Source organism: Pelodiscus sinensis, chromosome 1, assembly GCF_049634645.1.
Source record: "Pelodiscus sinensis isolate JC-2024 chromosome 1, ASM4963464v1, whole genome shotgun sequence".
NCBI classification, from domain to species: Eukaryota; Metazoa; Chordata; order Testudines; family Trionychidae; genus Pelodiscus; species Pelodiscus sinensis.
In genome coordinates this window covers 308,124,025-308,144,046 of record NC_134711.1, presented here as the reverse complement: position 1 = coordinate 308,144,046, position 20,022 = coordinate 308,124,025, and positions in this window count along the sequence as shown.

Here is a 20,022-nt window from a genome sequence, read left to right as displayed (position 1 = left end):
AATTATTTTTTGCAAGTGCAAAAATCTTATCTATCTGATCACAGGGAAAATATAAAGAACAACATCCCAGAGAAATAACACAGTTTAAGATCTAGAACTCGTGTGTGCAGTGCAGGAGAAATCATGTCTACACCCAGAAAAGTGAGGATTTCATGAGTTATCAAAAAAACTGTATAGAACTGCACATATTTTAAATATATGAAACAAATGAACATTAAAACATAGGATACAAGACGAGTGAGGACAATAAGTAAAATAAATGCTTCTGTCAACCAGAAGGTGGCAGCAAAGTTCTCCTTAAATAGCAGTTGTCTTTCTGCAGATCTATTCAGTGGGATGGAATTACTTTACAGAACAGCATTTCATAGTAGCCAGGACAAAGACCATTGATTTTTTCTCCCCCCCTTTGGCAGCCTCATTTAATAGCAAAGTGCCTGAAATTGTCTTTGAAATGTGTGCTGGGAATGCATGTGGGTTCTATTATTTGCTTGTGTTTGTGATAATTTTTTCACAGATTTTTTTTCTTAATGCCAAAGGGGAATTGTTGACGGGACTGAAGTAATGAAAGGTTTGTTTTGCTCATGGCGTCTCAGGTTTTGGAGAATGGAGATGCCACAAGAAGGTCAGATATTGCATTATTTCATTTTCTGGGGCCCTCTTATACATGCACTTGTGTGCACGCACATAGAGTAAACACAGAGGCTATATCTACACTATAGCGTTTTTACGCAAAAACAGCTGTTTTTGTGCAAAAACCCACAGAGCGTCCACACCTCAAGTGTGTTTTTGTGCAAGAAAATTTACAGTATGGCAGAACAGAGGGATTTTTTGCGGTGCAAGAGTTCTTGCACAAAAAGGTGCACGTGGACGCTCAATAGGGGTTTCTTGCACAAAAAGAACCTATCAGAAAAAGCACAGGTGCTCTGATGGCCATTCTGTGAATGGCAAACAGAACTTTCTTGTGCAAAAGTGTCCATGAAGTGTGGATGCTCTCTTGAGCAAAAGCACTTTTGTGATGCGCTTTTGAGGTGTGGACGTGCTTTGGTGCAAGATCTCTTCCGCAAAAAGCTTCTTGCATAAAAACCATGCAGTGTTGTCAAAGCCAGATAGTCAGAAACTTGTGTTTATTTGGGCTGTTGCCGGACCCTGCACTCCATTCCCCTACCCCATCCAAACACTCTGCAGTCTGTACCCCCTTTTTCCTTTCTCCCAGGTCACAATTCCCTCCCAGACTTTGCACCCGCCCCACCAGCAACCTTTCCCCAGGCAAGAATCCTCTCCTGCACCCATACTCCCTTCCTGACCCTACACCCCAGTCCCCTCACCCCAGTCACAACCCCCTTCTTCACCAAACTCCCTCTCAGACCTCACACCATCTCCTGCACCCCAGTCCCTTACCCTATGGGCCCTTCTGCACCCAATTGCCATCCTGGATCCTGCATCTCCTTCACAGAAAAGTGCAACTCTTGACCACTTTCCAAAATCTTGGAGTGGCCCTCCACCAAAAATTATTGCCCACCCCTCGATTAGCGGTGGACATACAAATGCAAGACCCTGTGTTCTAGCCCTGAGGGTGGGTGGAAGGAAAATCTACTGGTGAAAATAAGAGAGACCAGGACTCCTAGTTTCTTCTAGTAAGCCTGGCTAGCTCAGTCAGGAGATTATCAGATCCTTGATCTAAGGGCCCAAGGTTTGTGTCCCTGGTTGGGCAAAGCAGCCTCTCTCCTTCAGCCACATGCCCTGAGGCTCTTTCAAGAAAGCTTGGTCCTGGACAGATGTTACTTTAGGGATGATCTAGATCTGGGCTACTCAACTGCCCATGATGCAGTTTGGTTTTATGTGGGGCTCATCACGTGGCTTGCGGATGGGCTCCTTTGTACATGGCCTCCACTGGGAACATACTCCACAACAGCGAGTCAATATAATAGCCTTCTGTTGATATGCGTTCTAGTAGTTACATTCCTGGACTGTCATTGGTCATTAAAAGTGCTGTCATATGGGTGGAAATCGGATAAATATTACATTTTATTAATATAATCAGAACAGACTTAAATGGGGCCTGCGTGTTGTGTAGTCTTGCCTTAATCTTTGTATTCATGCTCGTCAGTGTGAAAGAAGCTATTTGCATATATTTGCATATATATTTGCATGTATATGCAACCATACTTAAGTTGTAGCCCTTGGCACGTGCTGTGAGTATCACTGTGGCCCCCGGGGCTTCCAAAGTGGAGTAGCCCTGATCTGGATGGTGCTTAGTCATGCTGTGAGGGCAGGGGTTTGGATTTGTTGACCTCTCAAGGTCTCTTCCAGTCTTCTGTGTTTTCTTTAAGAAATTGTTCTATATCTCAATGATAGTAATTTCTATGGCAATAATGCCATGTTTCTTTTTTAGTGGACAGTTTGGAGACAGTAGGAAGAGTTTTAATGTGTTGTGAAGAAGGAGTAAAATGATAAAAATGAGCAGAGAAAGAAAAAATACCATTCCATGTCATCTATTTTTCCCTAAAATGAAATGGCACTACCAGGAGCCAGTCTCTCTACCTATCTCATAAGGCAAGCAGACCAAAGCTGTCAGAGCTGCAGAGGGAGGCAAACAGAAGGGAACAGCCTAAATGAAAGGCCTGCCAGTGTCATCATTTTGAAATTGACAGCTTCTTATAGCTCAATGTCTGCTGCTTTCATATTTTCCTCCTGCTGATGTTCTGACATTCACCCAAGATTACAGCAATAGAGTATTATTTTGTTGTGGGTGCCCTCCCCTTCTCCACTGAACGAGTATAACATGATTTGTGGCAGTATGGAAAGAAGAGGGAAAAATAATGAAGGGTTTGAAGGAGTTGATTTAAAGTCCAAAAAGAGATTCAGTTAAAGGAAAAAATTAAATACAACAACAGAGACAATCTACCTATATTTACATTCTGTGTTGCTAGAGCACCCAGCACACTGAGATCCCAAATTCAATTGGATGTTAATTAAACAGAAAATCATCATAAAAATCTTTATCTTAGGTTATATTTAAGCAGTTCTTTCTATAGTACCCATGTGCTGACAATATTTGAAAGATATAAACTAAAAAAAATAAATAAATAAAAGGGAGAGGGATAGCTCAATCTGGTAAAACAAGATAATTAGTTGGAATCAAGTATAGGCTTAGTGAAGATTGAATGTCAGGGGGTAAATGGCTAACTGAAAACTGTTAGATTGATTTGATATTACTTACAACAAATCCAGGATTATATAGCACTTTACAGCACTGATAGAGGCCATGTTTTCCAAAATATGGAAATTAAGCACGTGCTTAAGCACGTAAATAGTTCCATTGGCCTAAGTGGAACTACTCAGATGCTTAAAGTTGAGCATATTCTTAAGTGTTTGTTTAATCTGCTCCATGGCTCCCAACTTCAAATGCTCTAAAAGGAGTCAGGTTTTCAGGAAGTGCTCACTGACTATTCACTTAAAAATAAATCAGGCCCTTTTACGATGTCTCACCTTGGGTATCCCAAGCTGGTATATCTGAAATAAGTCTAGTAACTCATGAAAATCTTGGCCTAAATCTCTAGCTGCAAACAGCTTATAACCTTAATTTAGAGAAAACTAACAGGAGAGTGAGAATAAGGAGGAAGAGTAGGTATTATCACTGTCATTTGAGAGGCCTAATAAGAACACAAGAACAGCCATATTAGGTCAGACCAAAGGTCCATCTAGCCCAGTATCCTGTCTATTGACAGTGGCCTATACCAGATGCTCCAGAGGGGGGAACACAACAGGTAATCATCACGTGATCCCTCTCCTGTTATCCATTTCCAGACAAACAGAGACTAGGGACACTATTCCTACCCATCCTGGTTAATAGTCATTGATGCACCTAACCTCCATAAATCTAGCTAGCTCTGTATCTACATTGGCATGATTTTGCGCAAAAGCAATGCCTTTTGCACAAAAACATGCTGCCTGTCTACACTGGCGGGGAGTTCTTGCGCAAGAACACTGACATTCTAATGTATGAAATCAGTGCTTCTTGCGCAAGAACTATGATGCTCCTGCTCAGGAAAAAGCCCTCTTGCACAATTGTTCTTGCACAAGAGGACAGGCAACATTAATTTCTTGCGCAAGAAAGCCCGATGGCTAAAATGGTCATCGGAGCTTTGTTGCGTAAGAAAGCATCTACACTGGCATGGTAGGGGTTGCGACTAATTTGGAGGATAAGGTCATAATTCAAAACAACCTGAAAAAATGGAGAAATGGTCTGAGATAAATAGGATGAAGTTTAATAAAGACAAATGCAAAGTGCTCCACTTAGGAAGGAACAATCAGTTTCACACATACAGAATGGGAAGCTACTGTCTAGGAAGGAGTATGGCAGAAAGGAATCTAGGGGTTATAGTGGACCACAAGTTAAATATGAGTCAGCAGTGTGATGCTGTTGCAAAGAAAGCAAACATGATTCTGGGATGTATTAACAGGTGTGTTGTGAGTAAGACACGGGAAGTCATTCTTCCGCTCTACTCTATGCTGATTAGGCCTCATTTGGAGTATTGTGTCCAGTTCTGGGCACCGCATTTCAAGAAAGATGTGGAAAAATTGGAGAGGGTTCAGAGAAAAGCAACGAGAATGATTAAAGTTCTAGAGAATATGACCTATGAGGGAAAGCTGAAGGAATTGGGTTTGTTTAGTTTAGAAAAGAGAAGATTGAGGGGGAATATGATAGATATCTAAAAGGGGGCCATAAGGAGGAAGGACAAAACTTGTTCATCTTGGCCTCTGAGGATAGAACAAGAAGCAATGGGCTTAAACTGCAGCAAGGGAGGTTTAGGTTGGACATTAGGAAAAAGTTCCTAACTGTCAGGGTGATCAAACACTGGAAAAAATTGCCCAGGGAGGTTGTGGAATCCCCATCTGTGGAGATATTTAAGAGTAGGTTAGATAAATGTCTATCAGGGATGGTCTAGACAGTATTTGGTCCTGCCACGAGGGCAGGGGACTGGACTCAATGACCTCTCGAGGTCCCTTCCAGTCCTAGTATTCCATGATTCTATGAAAAGCACATGCCAGTGTAGATGCTCTCTTGCGCAAATACTTTAACGCAAAAATTCTTGCGTTAAAAGTATTTGTGCAAAATCTTGCCAATGTAGACGTAGCCCTAGTTTTCACAATATTCTCTGGCAAGAAGTTCCACATGTTGACTGCTTACTTTGTGAGAGTACTGATTAGTAAATTATTGTTGAAGGTACAAGAAACTATATATTATGAGCTTCCTATAACATAGTCTTCCTGGGAATGTGCCCCATTATAGTCGAATCTGGAAGGGATACATCACTAGCAAATACGCTATTGGGTATTATCATACAATGCCCAAGGGACAAACTAGCTGAACCAACAGCTATTTTTAATCTATATTTTACATAGGAGCCAGGTTTCCATGGGTGGCCAGTTTAATAGGTGAGGGAAGGCATTGCTTTCCCAAACTGTCAGCCTGGCCCCACCCCCACTCTGCCCCCAGAACGCCTACTGTAGGCATTCTGGGGGCAAAGTATTGCTGCCTCCAGTGCTCCTGTCCAAGGAGGCTGGAGCCACATGCTGCCCACCCTCCCCATGCTCTAGGGTGGAGAGGATGGGGCCATGCACCTTCCTTCCTTCCTTCCCATGCTCTGGTACCTTCCTCCTCTCCCCTTCTCTTCCCTGTTTGTGATGGGGAGGCAGGGAGGTGGCTTGGCACCTGTGGGGGATGGGGCCTCAGCAGAAGGGGTAGGGCTGAGGGCTTGCCTCCGCAGTCCTACCTTCACCAACTGCCCAGGCATGTTTCCCTCCAATGCATGACAAAGAAACAGGGCTGTCTTTAGGATTTATGGTGCCCTAGGCGGGATTATTAAACTGGTGCCCCTATGCCTGACTTGCTCTTCCACCCCTACCCCCTTCCCTTCCCTTCCCTTCCCTTCCCTTCCCTTCCCTTCCCTTCCCTTCCCAGAGACCCCAGCAACCAATCCCCTCCCTCAGACTGTGCTGCAGGCAGCACATTCAGCTTTCTCTAGGATCCAGTTCTGCTGTTACATGTGTAACCCTTCCACCAGGTAGGTCTGGCAACAACCATGGCCGGGTTCAATATCTTGGGCTATGTCTACACTGTCGGGTTATTGCGCAAGAATGGCTGTTCTTCCGGAAAGCGTCCATACTGCCCACCTGCTCTTGCGCAAGATGTACAGGATGGCGTGGTAAGAGAGGGCTTCTTGCGCAAGACCTACACTCTTTTTTAACAGGTGTAAGCCCTCTTGTGCAGGAGCTCTTGCACAAGACATAGTAGATGTAGCTATAAAAGAAACTTTTAATGAAAGAAAAGTCACATGACGTTATCTTGGGAAAATACCACAACAGAGTTCACTTACGCAAACTCTCTCCGTACCCCACTTCAGATGCCCCACTTACAGCTCTGTCCAGTCAGTGCAGACCCTGACACATCATCCAGATGACTCCCCTCCTTGAGCCTGAGGCTAGGCCACCTTTGTGCTACTCCAGGTCTATGTCTACACTGGCAGCTTCTTGCGCAAGAACTCTTTTGTGAAAGAGCTCTTATGCAAAAACTCTTCCACAAGAGAGCGTCTACACTGCCATGTGCTTTTGCACAAGAGATGTGCTTTTGCACAAGAACATCCATGGCAGTGTAGACACTTTCTTGTGCAAGAAAGCTCTGATGGCCATTTTAACCATAGGGGCTTCTTGCACAAGAAATTCATGTTGGCCTCTTCTGGAAAAGCTCTTGCGCAAGAGGGCTTATTCCTTGTGGGGAGAGGAAAAACTCTTCCGGAAGAAGTCCTGTTTTAAAACGTTATACTGTAACTATACTTCTGGAAGAATGCTCATGCAGTGTAGACAGCCAGCAAGTTTTTGCAGAAAAATAGCTTTTCTTGCTCAAGAAGCTGCCACTGGCAGATGTAGCCCTGTAGTTCATTGACCACTCCTGCCAGCTGGTCATTCCTGCCATCATCCACTCCACCATCATCCATGGCATTTTATATCTAAAATAATAGTGAAGTCATTTTTTAGCGGGCAGTATCTACAGAAATGATGTTTTGTAGCCATCACAGTTTTGAATCAGGACAGCTTGGTGTGTGTGTTTTTTAATAACTTGTAACTGAAATTGACTTGGTCAGTTCTCTTCAGATTGTACATATCAGCTCACTTTTGCCTACAGAGAAAGGCCCCCAGTCCTTCAGCAGGACCTGCACAGACTCATGTTTAGGCCAGGTCTACACTGTGGGAGAAAGTCAACCTAAGATATGTAACTCCAGCTATGAGAATAGCATAGCTGGATTCAATCTACCTTAGGTCAAATTTCTGCAGCACACCCTCTGCAGGGGCTTGATGGGAGAAACTCTCCCCCCAATTTTTCTTACTCCTCATGACTCAGTGAAGTACCAGGGTAGGCAGCGGCACCATCAGTGGTTGATTTAGCAGGTATTTACCAGACTCGCTAAATCGAACCCCGGGGGATCAATCTCTGTAGCATTGATCTCCCAGTAAGTGGAGATAAGTCTTTATATTAGGGTCCCACTATTGTCAACAGGACTCTCCCTAGTGGTATCAAAGGCAGTCAATTCATTTCCTTTTGCAGGACTGACAACTAGTTCTGGCAGTCTAAACTTTGAGATTTCTCAAGACCCTACTATCTAAACTCCATATTTTTATAAATGGCTTCTTTAGACAAATCCTCAGTATCAGGTGGCTAGAAAAAAATATCACTAATGAAGAGCTTTGGAAGCAAATGAAACAGAAACTGATAGGATCGGGATTATGGAACAAAAATGGACGTGTCTAGGACTATTTTCCCTATAAGCTGCCTTTTAATAAACCCTGCTCAGAGGCTCAAAGCTCCCACGCAGGCAGGGCGCTCAGTTGACTGGCGGGGGTGGGGGGGGGGAGAGGAAGAGGGAGGAGTCATCTGAGCAGCTTGAAACAGAGCTGCCTGTTTCCAATGGAGGAGTTCAGAGAGCAGGTAGGGAGGGGAGATAAGCAGGAGGAAATAAGTGTCTGGGAGAGAGTTGTAGCGTTGGGTCGTGTGGGGAGAGGAGGAGGGAGTAATTGGTTGGGAGAAGAAAAAGGGGAAGGGAGTTTGTGAAGTCCCCTCTGCACAAGGAGAGGGAGAGGCAGAAACCCAGCACTTTCCTCAAGCCTCCTAGGCTGGGAAGGAGAGATAAGGGGCTGATTGTTTGGGGTAGGTGGGGGAAAGAGAGGGTGGGTGGGTGCTGGCATTAGGGTGAGTTGGAAGTGGGGAGTTTGTGCTGTATTCTGACTCCCAACTAGATTGCTCATGCAAGTTTGAGAAGCAGGATTTTAGTCTCAAATTTCAGTGGGGAAGGTCTAGGTTGGATATTAGGAAAAACTATTTCACTAGGAGAGTAGTGAAGTACTGGAATGGGTTACCTAGGGAGGTGGTGGAATCTCCATCCCTAGAGGTTTTTAAATCATGTCTTGACAAAGCCCTGGCTGGGATGATTTAGTTGGGATTGGTCCTGAGTTTGGATTCAATGACCTCCTGAGGTCTCTTCCATCTCAATGATTCTATGATTCTATCATCCGAAGGGGCTGGCCAGGGGTTGGACATGAGTCCTACAGGGCAAGGGTGGGTATGGCAGTGCCATCACAATGGCCTTGTGCAAAACTTCAGCTTATAGGTCAAATGAAGTTGGGAGTCATGACCTCACAAAGAGCCCATGACACAGCAGATAAGAGAGTCTCCAGGGTGGGGCAATCTCAGAGACCCTATGTCTTTGCTGCAGGACTGTCCTTGCTGAGATTTTTCCTGGAGGACAGAGAGAGAATTCAAGCTCATCTACATGAGTGTGGGGAAGAGCCTTTTGGAATTTTCTTCTTTCCCACTGTAACATTATGTGATTGAAATACAAATAGACAGATCATTGTCGCAACTGTTATATGTTTGCAGCAAATCTGTACAAAGTATGCCAAGTGAGGTGTCTATGTAAAGCTTAGGATTCAATGGTTATGATTATGTCATTTGTATGCCAGCACCAGTTTTCTATATGAAGTTATGAGTCCTGGCTATGTAGCTGTATTTCAAATGTTTGCTTCTGAGAAGTGCTCCAGTCTCCATTCCCTCAGCCTCCCTCTGACAGCTAAGTTCTCAGAATTGCTCCTGTTCAACCCAGTCCTTCCAGGTAGGGCAAGGAGGGAGCTGGAGCAGAGGGGGCTGGTGGGTTTCTAGTAGTAGTAATGTCATGTGAGGGAGGCTGTATCCTTTCCCCAACTGACTAATGGTGAAGCTGTAAGATGACAGTCCCTGCTAATTGAATCCCACAATTGTCCCCAGGAAAAGTCCTGTCTAGGCAGCAGCAACGTAATTTACCCCCAGCCCATGTGCCTCAGCCCTGCCAAGTCAGTTTGCGAAGGTCCAGTCAGTCCCCATCTGCAGGAAGTTGCTAGTAATGGGGGCCACTCTAAATGGTGATTCTGGTGACATGGACATCAGAGCACTGGGAACTGAGCTGAGGCCCTGTGGGCCAGGAAAGGTTGTCAGACAGCATTCAAGGATTTCCTCCCCTTACCATGGCCAATGGCAGCTTCTACTGATGATGGAATATTTGCAATTAAACAGCCTTGTTTAAAGAGCTGCTTCTGAACTGCACAGGAACAAGCTGCCTGTGGAGGTGATTTCATCTCTTGTCCCAACTCTGGGACTCAGGTTTGTTGCTGCCTTAATGGCAATACAATAGAAATTACTTTCCATGGCCTACAGGTGAAAGACTGCAGGTCCCACTCCCAAATATTAAATAGGCATTATATTTGCCCAGCAAGAACTATAGTCATAACACATATTCAAAAATTAACTGTATTGTCCTCTATTTGGCTTGTACAACCTGCTGGTTAGAATGCATTCATTCAAGACTGGGAAAACAAAATACCTAAGAATACCCAGCAGGCCTAAATCTAGGTAAGTTCCATTGCCAGCTTCTCACTTGCTCCATATACACACCTATTTGGGAGTCTGCATCTGCATTGCTGAGGCGTTTGGTGTTATCTTTCCAGATCCATTAGATATGTCTTCTAAATCAGACACTATTTGGCTACGTCTACATTGGCACCCCTTTCCGGAAAAGAGATGCTAATGTAGACTTCGGAATTGCAAATTCCGTGGGGGATTTAAATATCCCCCGCGGCATTTGCATTTACATGACTTGAAAGTAGGAATAAGAAATCCTCCGGAAAAGGGCTTATTTTCCGGAGAATCACATCTAGACTGGCACTTTTCTTGAAAGTAGGAATAAGAAATCCTCCGGAAAAGGGCTTATTTTCTGGAGAATCACGTCTAGACTGGCGCTTTTCTCCGGCTTATCCCCAAGCCGGAAAAAAGCGGCAGCCATGTAAATGCAAATGCCACGGGGGATATTTAAATCCCCTGCGGAATTTGCAATTCCGAAGTCTACATTAGCACCCCTTTTCCAGAAAGGGGTGCCAATGTAGACATAGCCTTTGAGAGTCAGCCTCCAAGGGGCCAACATGAGAATACTCAGGAGGAGAAGAGAACCTCTCTACAGAACCTTTTCTGGAATCTTCTGAATCAGACTCTGAGAGTCACCACTGCTCTCCTAGGGTACGTCTACAGAGCAGAGTTATTTTGGAATAACATCCGTTATTCCGAAATAACATTATGCGCTGTCTACACAAAAGGCCCATTATTTTGAAATAAGTGCTGTGTAGACAGCACCAAATTTTGAAATAAGCTATTTCGAAATAAGCTATGCAATCTGTGTGGCTCAAATTGCATAGCTTATTTCAAGGTATGTGCTGCTGTGTAGATGTATCCTCTGAGCCCAGAGCCAGATGCAGCCCTCTCATTCTGAGACATGACAGTTTGAGAGCCTCCACAAGGAGGCATCTCTTTTTTTCATCATAATCTCTGGTAAACTTTTAAAAATCTTGTACAATGACCCTCACCCTTATCATTTTGGCAACTGTCTGTTGTCTCCCAAGCCCTGTAAATACGAACACTGGTCCCCGGTTTGTTTACCCCTCAGCTAATATGGACCTTTTAAGAATGCTTCTGTACCTATGCCTCTTTCCACACCTAATTATGCCTGCTGAGAACCAGAACTACACTCTGGAAAGCTGAAGTATCATTCAAAGTCGCTCACAAGAGCTCTTGCATTTTTTATATAGTTTCTAGCCATTCTTTCTTTTAGACCCCTGAGGAAAGCATAATGTTTTCCCCAATTCTTTTCTGAATAATGTAGCTCCATGCCTAGCTTCCTGAGCTAAGAGAATTGTTCATAACTATTTTCAGATATTTCATAAAGAGTTACTCCTGCATCACATGAGTTTTCAGCCTTTGCTTTTTTTTTATTGGCAAACCTCTAAAACCACATTTTTCAAGATTGTGAATCTTCGTGTTTTCAGTCACAGATTTCTCAGGGCTTGGTGTGATGTCAACTTCTTAGGAAATGGAGGTGCATTTGCATTGTTGCTTTTCACAGGAATCTTCTGTTTTAGTTTTAGTTTTGACATCTCTAAGCTTTGGACTGTCCTGATGCTTTTTCTGTGCTCTTCTGCTGGTTTGTGTTAGGTTGTTGTCAAAGGTCTCATGCTGATTCCTGGTTCTTTTGTTGGCTCTGTTGGTGATGTCTCTGTTGCTCTGACTGTGACACCACCAAGAGAGTTGCACAGGCCTGATTAAAAAAACAGATGTTCCAATTTTACATCAAATAAACATTCTATGAAATTCATACACAATTTCCCACCCCTTAGCTCTACAATCTCTCTTTGTCACCCAAACCCATTCACACCTATGTACTTGCTTAAATACAAAGCCATTTAAACAACCAAAAATATAGGCAAAATATATTTACGAGGGTTTGTCCATCTGTCATCTGTTGACATTGGAGAATTTTCCTTTTTAGCTGTATTTTTTTTAACTTTTTACTTTATTTATACTAGGGTTGAAAGGTCTCTCTTATTCTAACTGAACTGTGGGGAAGAGGAGAGGCTTAGTACAAAACACATGAAGCAGTCTTATAAAATTTAAAAATAAAACATAAATAATGATATTTTCCTTCTATTTAAAAATAATATAAAAATTATGGCTTTACAAAACCCATGTTAGCTTGTAAAACAAGCACCTTCATACAACACTATCACTATTAGTATGGGTTTTTTTCCCCTACTACTAGTGTTTCTCCAGAACAAGACAGACATTTTTAATCTAAACACTTTCCCCCCATTCATTCCCCCCCTTTTTAATAAACTGCACACCTATCCATGCACATACCCCTAAATCATGGACAATTTAAACATTAAAATGAATTTTTTCAAAACTATTTAAAAAGCTACACAAAGGACATTTTGCACAGATTAAAATCCCACTGTTTTAAGCATTAAAACCAAACAGTTTGCAACAAAATACTTGTTAAAAACCTCACACTTTTGTACCCATCTTTCCCTGAGGATTCACGTATTTTTCTATACAAAAAAAAGGACACATGGCACATGGTTATTCTGTTTCCTCCCATATTTATTTGGGCCTTTTTTGTTAATATTACTCTCCAAAGGCACAAGACCCCTATACAACTTGTTTAATAGAAAATTTTTAAAAAACCCAACCCAGTGTTAAACACAACTGTAGTTTAAATGGGGTTTTACCTTGCCCGTGTGAGATACAGAATGAAGTCGCTGTTTCCATATGTAGTCCCCTTACTAAAGGTGCTTCTGCTTATTTTCTGGGAAGACCCTGTGTGCTGCAATCTAGCCCCACAGGCTACAATTCCCGTGAGCCCTGGGGGAAAACAGAAAGGAAGTGACTTTTGTTTTGGAGATCTGGAGTCTCTCCACATGTGTGGAGGAAGACTCAGCAATCTGTGGACTTTTCCCTCTGTTTTTGGAGCAGAAAGGGAGCCAGGCAGCTGTGGAGGAGTTTGATCCAGTTCAGGAGCTGTTATATTGCAGTTACAGACTGGGACAGTGAGCCTTTGGAACTGGGATCTAGCAGACTGCTTCTGATTGCCCTAGAGGGGAGGCCCTTTGACTGTACTTGTGGCTAGAAGCTACTCTGCATCCAGCATACAGAAGGAGACTGTGAGTAACTGGGCATCTTTGGGAAAAAGCTGCCTGGGACAGACCTCAGAGATACAGACTAACTCAGGGTTCAAAGAGAGGCAGAGAGGCCAGTCCAGTGAACCAGAGCTGCTGCATAGCTGGGACCCACATATAAGCTACCTACAGAGAATCTCCATTACAGCTGCAGTTCTTCAAGCGCGCCCACGCAAGCAAGAGTCTGGGACTCTGAGTCCAGGGGTGTGCACACTCTGGGGTGGGATAAATATTGGCAGTGCAAATGGCAGCAAGATAAGTTCCTTTTTCTTCTGTGTACTTTGTTAATTGATGTCATTCACTGTTAATTTGTTAAATCCTGTTTCTTTAAGTTAAATAAAGGTTGTTCATTCTAATAAAGTCTATTAGATGTATATTATTTATGATTTGTAATTGTTGTTCTGGAGTTAGATCCAGTTTATTGCTGGAATAAGTTATTGCTGGAGGTTCTCAAGGCACACCTGTAAGTGTGTACAGGGCCAGCCAGGTGGAGGCACCGCCATTGCACATTCTTTATGAGCAAGGTACTGCAGCAAGGGGGTGGATAGGTTTTCCCCAACTAAACAACATCACTACTGGGATACTCAGGCTCCCCTTTTATGTCAAGACCATCAGGCGCCCAGGCACACTTGTGAGTGTGACCCGCTGCTGAGTAACCCGGGGAGGAAAAAGGGAGGTACACATGCTAAACAGATCACACTGTGATAAAGATGTGTATCATTGTTAGAAAAGACAACATGTAAGAAAGAGTAAGAATATTTTTAGAGTTATAAAGCAAGCAACATGTTTTGTCTTGCAGTCCATCAGCAGCCATTCAATGTGGCTTCCATTCTAAAAAGACAGCCTCCAAAACAGCTCAGTATTATTTTGCTAACCTACCTCTTTGTTTAAAAGATAAAACAATACAGACTTCAATGTCTGTAGTTAGCAGGTTGATTTGATCACTACAGCTCTTAACAGACACCCAGTTAGACTAGAAGAAAATTTGACCTTGACACTTGAGCTTTCAGCAGATTCAGGAAATGTGGTTCTAGAACTCCTGCTAAAAACTGATCAGATGTCTCCATCACGTGAGTCTATTTTCAGTGTTCACTAATGGTCCTACTTCTTATTGGCAATGCCTGCATCCTTTTAGCTCCAGGAACATGTGGTGATCAGCATTCACCAGAAATTACAAGTTATCAGAAATTCCATAGTTATTTCCTATATTTAGATTTAGGTAACAATACCAGAGACACTTGAAAGGACAAGGTCAGGGAAAGGGCATGCATCCTCCCCAATGGACTATATTTACTACCACAAAAAGGACAATTACGTACATTGCACAACACCATGCTGCGGGATGCCCACTACCCATAACCCTATGAACTTGGCAGGAGACAGAGACTCTTTCCGCTCCGTGGGCGGCATTCCCAAAGACTTAAATTGATAGAGCTTTAAAAACACCCATCCACATCCTCAATCCGGGGCAATGTGGGTCATGCTTATTATGTGTTTTGAAAACTATGTAATCCCTTCCTGGCACCTCCCCCCATCCCAAATTTGTCCCCCAATACAGTATGCCTTTGTACTTTGCTAACCTGAAAGTGCTACAACTTGTGTATATTCAGGGCAACATGGGACTTGCTTAACCTATGTATCTTACGTGCTATGTAAATTCAGGCTCTTACATGATGTAATATGATCTTGGGCAATATGTAAACAGTTTATATGCACTGATCTTGCGCATTCTGTAATTGATCCTGTGCATCATGAATACTGATCTCTGTACTTCCCCTCTAACCTGAAACGTGTCCCCAGATTCCCTACACTTTTGTTGCCTTTTAACCTGTATTGTGATATGACTTTGAAAGCATTCGCTTCAACAAAAACTTTTTAATCTGTTGGTAAAGATTCACTTTCACTGCTGTCCGCTGTAGTAATGAACTATTAGTGCTTGTGCTGGCTTTAAAAGTTGGACTATGCTTTATATGTGTCAGTCTACTTGTGCCTGTCATTCTTATGGGTCGTATGTGATAAGTTTCAACTACTATGCAGCTGTTGTCCAAGCATTAGTGTGAAGAATTGCAAAAGCAACTAGTGATTTTGGATACTCAAGCTGAGTTGCCTTAAAGGGCTCGATTTTCAGAATGTGGCTGCTCTGAAACTCTGAAAACCAAGCCCATTTAATAAAAAATAAATAATACCTACTTATTTTTATTTTATACTGCTTTTCAGCTGCAGATCTCAAACTGCTTTACAAGGAAGTCAGTATTTCAGGCATCTCAAACTGAACACTCAGACATGTCAGGTTTTGGTAAAATAAATGAGAAATTAACTCATCATCTATGAATAGATGAGCTTCCCTCTTGAAAAACACATGGTCTTTTCCATTGTGTGAAAAATAATGTAGTTGTTTCTTTCTTGTTCAGCATTATTTCCACTTGAGCACGTTGTGCAAAAATAACAAATAAGCACAAATAAAATCACAAAACTAAATGAATATCATCACACCTTTGTTTTGTTCAATTCTGCACCATATGTCCTCGAGGACTAAGTATTTAAAAAAAACATAGTGCATGCATTTCAAAGCAAGCCTGATTCTTTCTTTTTTATTTTTAAAAAATGTTAATTACCCGCTACAACAGACCATAGAAAGTCATCCATTTGTGATGTTCAAAGAACTTGCCTACAGAAAAGTCAGAGTTCTTTTGAAAAAACACAGGTGATCAGTAATGCTGATTAATATTTACTGGTTTACAACAGCAGATGCTAAATAACAATCACACGTACAGCAAAGTGGAAGTCAGAGTGCTTCACAAATTGACAGTCCTTGAAACTTTACTACACGGGCAACTTTTCGGAAGGCTAGGGGGGGCAGCAGCCGTGCACTCTGGGATGTGGCTTGCTTTTCATCCCTTGCCCCGGAACGCCTTTTACCAGCCAGGTGTGAGAGGCATGCATAGAATGCAAGCACTTTCCCTTCACTTTCTTAGTATCCAAGGAAAGGGATGAAAAGCAAGCCATGTCCCAGAGTGCATGGCTGCTGCCTCTCCTACCCTCCCGAAATGACATCCTTCGTTTACTTGATTCTCCACATCTTTCCACCAGACCAGTGGCTCATTTCCAGCCACAGTGCATGGAATACGTGTGAGCTCCGGAAGCAGACAGTGTAGAGGAAGGTGTGATGAGGTAATTTATAAACAGAAAGAAATATATAAAAAAGTTTAAACCACCAGTAAATACACTGAATTAGCGCTCCGTCCTTCACTCTCTAGGTACACATAATCCCCGCTGAAGTAAGTAGGAGCTTTGTGAATAACCAACAGGATTGGGCACTTGAGGGCAAAGATTGGGTTGCCAGGCTGCCAGGCAGATATGCATGCCCTCATACAGCTGTGGAGCCATTTGGAACAAGCTGCTCAAACCTAAAGGCTGACATCGTTTCCCATGGGCACTTATGTGACTCTTCCTGAGGTGGAGGAGAAAGATTAGCATGGCAGCTTATTGTTTGGGCCCACTCCTCTCATGTCCCATCCCTCATGCTCACAGTGTGCTGCCATACAGGCTATCCCTGTGCACATGATGGCTACACCAGGCCCTGCATGTGCTCGTTCAGAGCAGCCCTCCTGGATTCTTTCCTTCCTGCCCCTGGGATTTTGGACCAAACTTCCAAATATATTTAGTTGCCTAATTCTAACTGAAATCAGTTGGAGTTAGGATTTGGGCTTGGTTCTGCTGGTAGGGAGCCATTGTACCTGCAGGGCAGGGTGCAGGTTTGGTGCTAAAATAATTATTTTTGTCTCCCTTCATGTAGTCTACCCTGCAATTGGTTGTAGTTAATGCTGACCTTGAGCATATCCTCCTTGGTTACTAACCTTAGCCCTTACTCAACACCTTAGTCAAGACAACTCAGTTTGTAGTCACTAAAAGACAATGTCTAACACCAATGTTTCAATTAAAACAAAGAATGCATGTACCACACTGGGATAATGCAACTGTTTATAATCTTGTCTTCACTGACAGCACATCTTCACTTCTCCTGTGCTGATTAGACCAGTCATAGATGTGCAAAAATTCCCTCTCATTGTACCCAGTGAAAGCCAGGACAATGCAGATTTAGGGCCAGTGCCTGCCACCTTTCCTCACACAAGCAGCCTCAGTGGTGCCAATGGAATTGCTTACTGAAATATGGGGTTCAAGATCAGGGATGAGAAAACTCCTGAAAAATGTGTGGACAATGAAACTAGTGTTATTAATTCTATAATTACTTCTATCCAAAATGATAACCTGTCTGAAGAGTTCCTTGTAGCATTAAGGCAAAATGATGCACAGGCCGAATAGTCTGTTTAAATAAATCCATATGTGTATTGAAATACTACTCCAGAATGGATTAGTGTATTAGGAACATTAATTTATTTCAGTATTCTCAGCAGCATTGCATAACTCATTCTAAGGGTGCAAGGGGATCTCTTTTGAGACATCTTCTAAAGGGGCTATGCTTCACTCCAGCCCCTTAATTAGATGCCTCAGACTATTCATACAGCGTGTAATAATATTTTGTGCAATCAACAATGAGCCTCTGTATCTGTGTTTTACAAGGTCATGGTGAAAAGGGTGCAAAGAAACTCAAACAGCTATGTGAATAACATAGCTGGAGTCAACGTACCTTAACTTAAGTTACTGTGGGGTCTATGCTATGGGGTGTTGATGGGAGAAACTATTCCATTGACTGTCCCTACTCTTCTCATCTGGGGTGAAGTAATAGGGTAGACAGGAGAGTACTCTGTGGTTGATATGACAGATCTTCACTAGACCCGCTAAATCAACTGCTGGTGGATCGATCACAGAGTGTCAATCCCCACTGTAGTGCAGATGTAGCCCTAGATACAGTTTATAAAAATGGAGAGCCCCTCACCTCCCTGTTTGATGCTAGACCCTTCCTGACGCTGCTCCTCACATCTCTCCTCTCTCCCCACCCTGGCAGAGGTGCAGGATAGAAGAGTGGAGGTATGCAGTGGAGACCTCTAGGACAGTGGAGTGGGGGAGTGGAGGGACAGATTCACCAGGCAGCAGCAGGTGGGGGAGGGGAGCAGGGGATGGAGCAGGGGAAAAGGCGGAGTACAGGCAGGGCCTCTATGCCCCAAGTGTCTGACGGTGGAGTGGCCAGGGGTTTCTTTCTGTGGTCTATTATATCCACCACCCATGTGTTATCCAACATCCACTTACCATGAATTTGACTGGTAAGGTTACAATCAAAAGTGACTGGTAGGTAAATGGGCTTAGGATTTGGGATGGTTGCCTTGCCACAGAACTTTATGTTCAGCATCTTTTTAGCTTCTGAATTGCTGAGACGGAATGCCAAGGAATTGGCTGTGAGCCACCATTACCTAAAGTAGTTTTTCATCATCTTCAGATCAGCAATAAAAATGTGCTCAGCTTCCTTGTATGTTGCAGCCTGTGTTATTAGTGCTGGGTTGTCAGCATGGATGAACTTGTAGCATGTCATTTTGGTCACCTTACTTATATATATGTTAAAAAGGGATGGTGCTAAGTTGATCCATGTGGCAGGCTATTGTGCAGGCTCCACTTTTGGCTAACCTGGGCTCTGAGATGTCATGAGTCAAAATGTGTGGTTAGGAGGATGCATAGCTTCAGTGATAGGCTGTTGCGAGGAGTAAGGGAAGTTGAGAAGAGTGTTTCTCCCATCGACCTCCCATTGTGGTGATGACCCAGAAGATTGATGCAATGTATGTTGACTCCAGCTATGCAATTCATGTAGTTAGAGTGTGTATCTTGCGTCGATTTTCTTCACCAGTGTAGACCTGGCCTTAGGTTCCTAAGGGCAAAATTTACAAAGTATTAAGATGCCTAAAGATGTAGATTGGTGCCTATGCAATTTACAAAAGCACATAAGAGAGTTAGATGCCTAAGTCCCATTGACTTTCAGTTTAGGTGCTTTTGTAAATTCTGCTAGTTGCCTATCTGCATCTTGAGGAATCTAAATATCCCTGTAAATAAGGCCCTATATGTCTTTTGAAAATGGGACTTAGGCTTCTAAGTCGTTTGAAAATTTTATCTTCATTCTTTTGAGTACAAAATTCAATGTTAGTTTCCTCTTTGCTCTACACCCTTAAGTGTTTGCTAGAGATTTTCTTGAAATGCTTAAACTCAATCAGTCATTCTGTAAGATTCCTGAGAATTGTTTTTATCACTGACAGACATGGCAGTGATTCAAAGCTTTTACCAAAGCTTCTGAACAGAGATATACTCTCAGAATTCTTTTTGGGAAATTCTGTGGTCTGTGTTACACAGGAGATCAGACACAATGATCAAAATCATCCCTTCTGGCTTTGGAATCTATAATCTATGATTCCAGTGGTAATATATTTCTTTATGGGAGAGAAATTATTTGACATCAACAGAGAGTAATTTTAAACAGAATTATTATACAACAATAGCAGAAAGCAATTTAAATCTAGTGTTCTCATAGATGTGGTCAGTGTATGGCTTCCATGGGGTTCCAGAAAACAGATGTTCAAATAGTCAGCCAGACCGTTCATCCCACAACTCTCCCAAGACATTGTCATATAGCCTAATTTGGCATTCATGTATTCATTGAAGTTTATGGTGTTATTCTTGTTATATCTTGGGGTGAGTGAAAGGAGATTCAGCCCTGTAATCTTTGCTGCAGCACCAATACTTTAAAGATTTGATTTTCAGAAGTGATGATCATGTGTATTTCTACCTTCAGGGTTTCCAGTTGTCACCCATCATCTCAGGATCAGAGTGCCTTTCATGTAAAAATCAATTAACAAATATCAAAGTCCCTAATGGACTTCATGGAATATCTGGCCAGTTTCCCATTTTAAGGTATTAAAACTCACTTGGTGAGCTTGTATATTTGATTTGTTTGCTAGGGTTTTTGTCATTGTTCACTGAGATTATTATTTT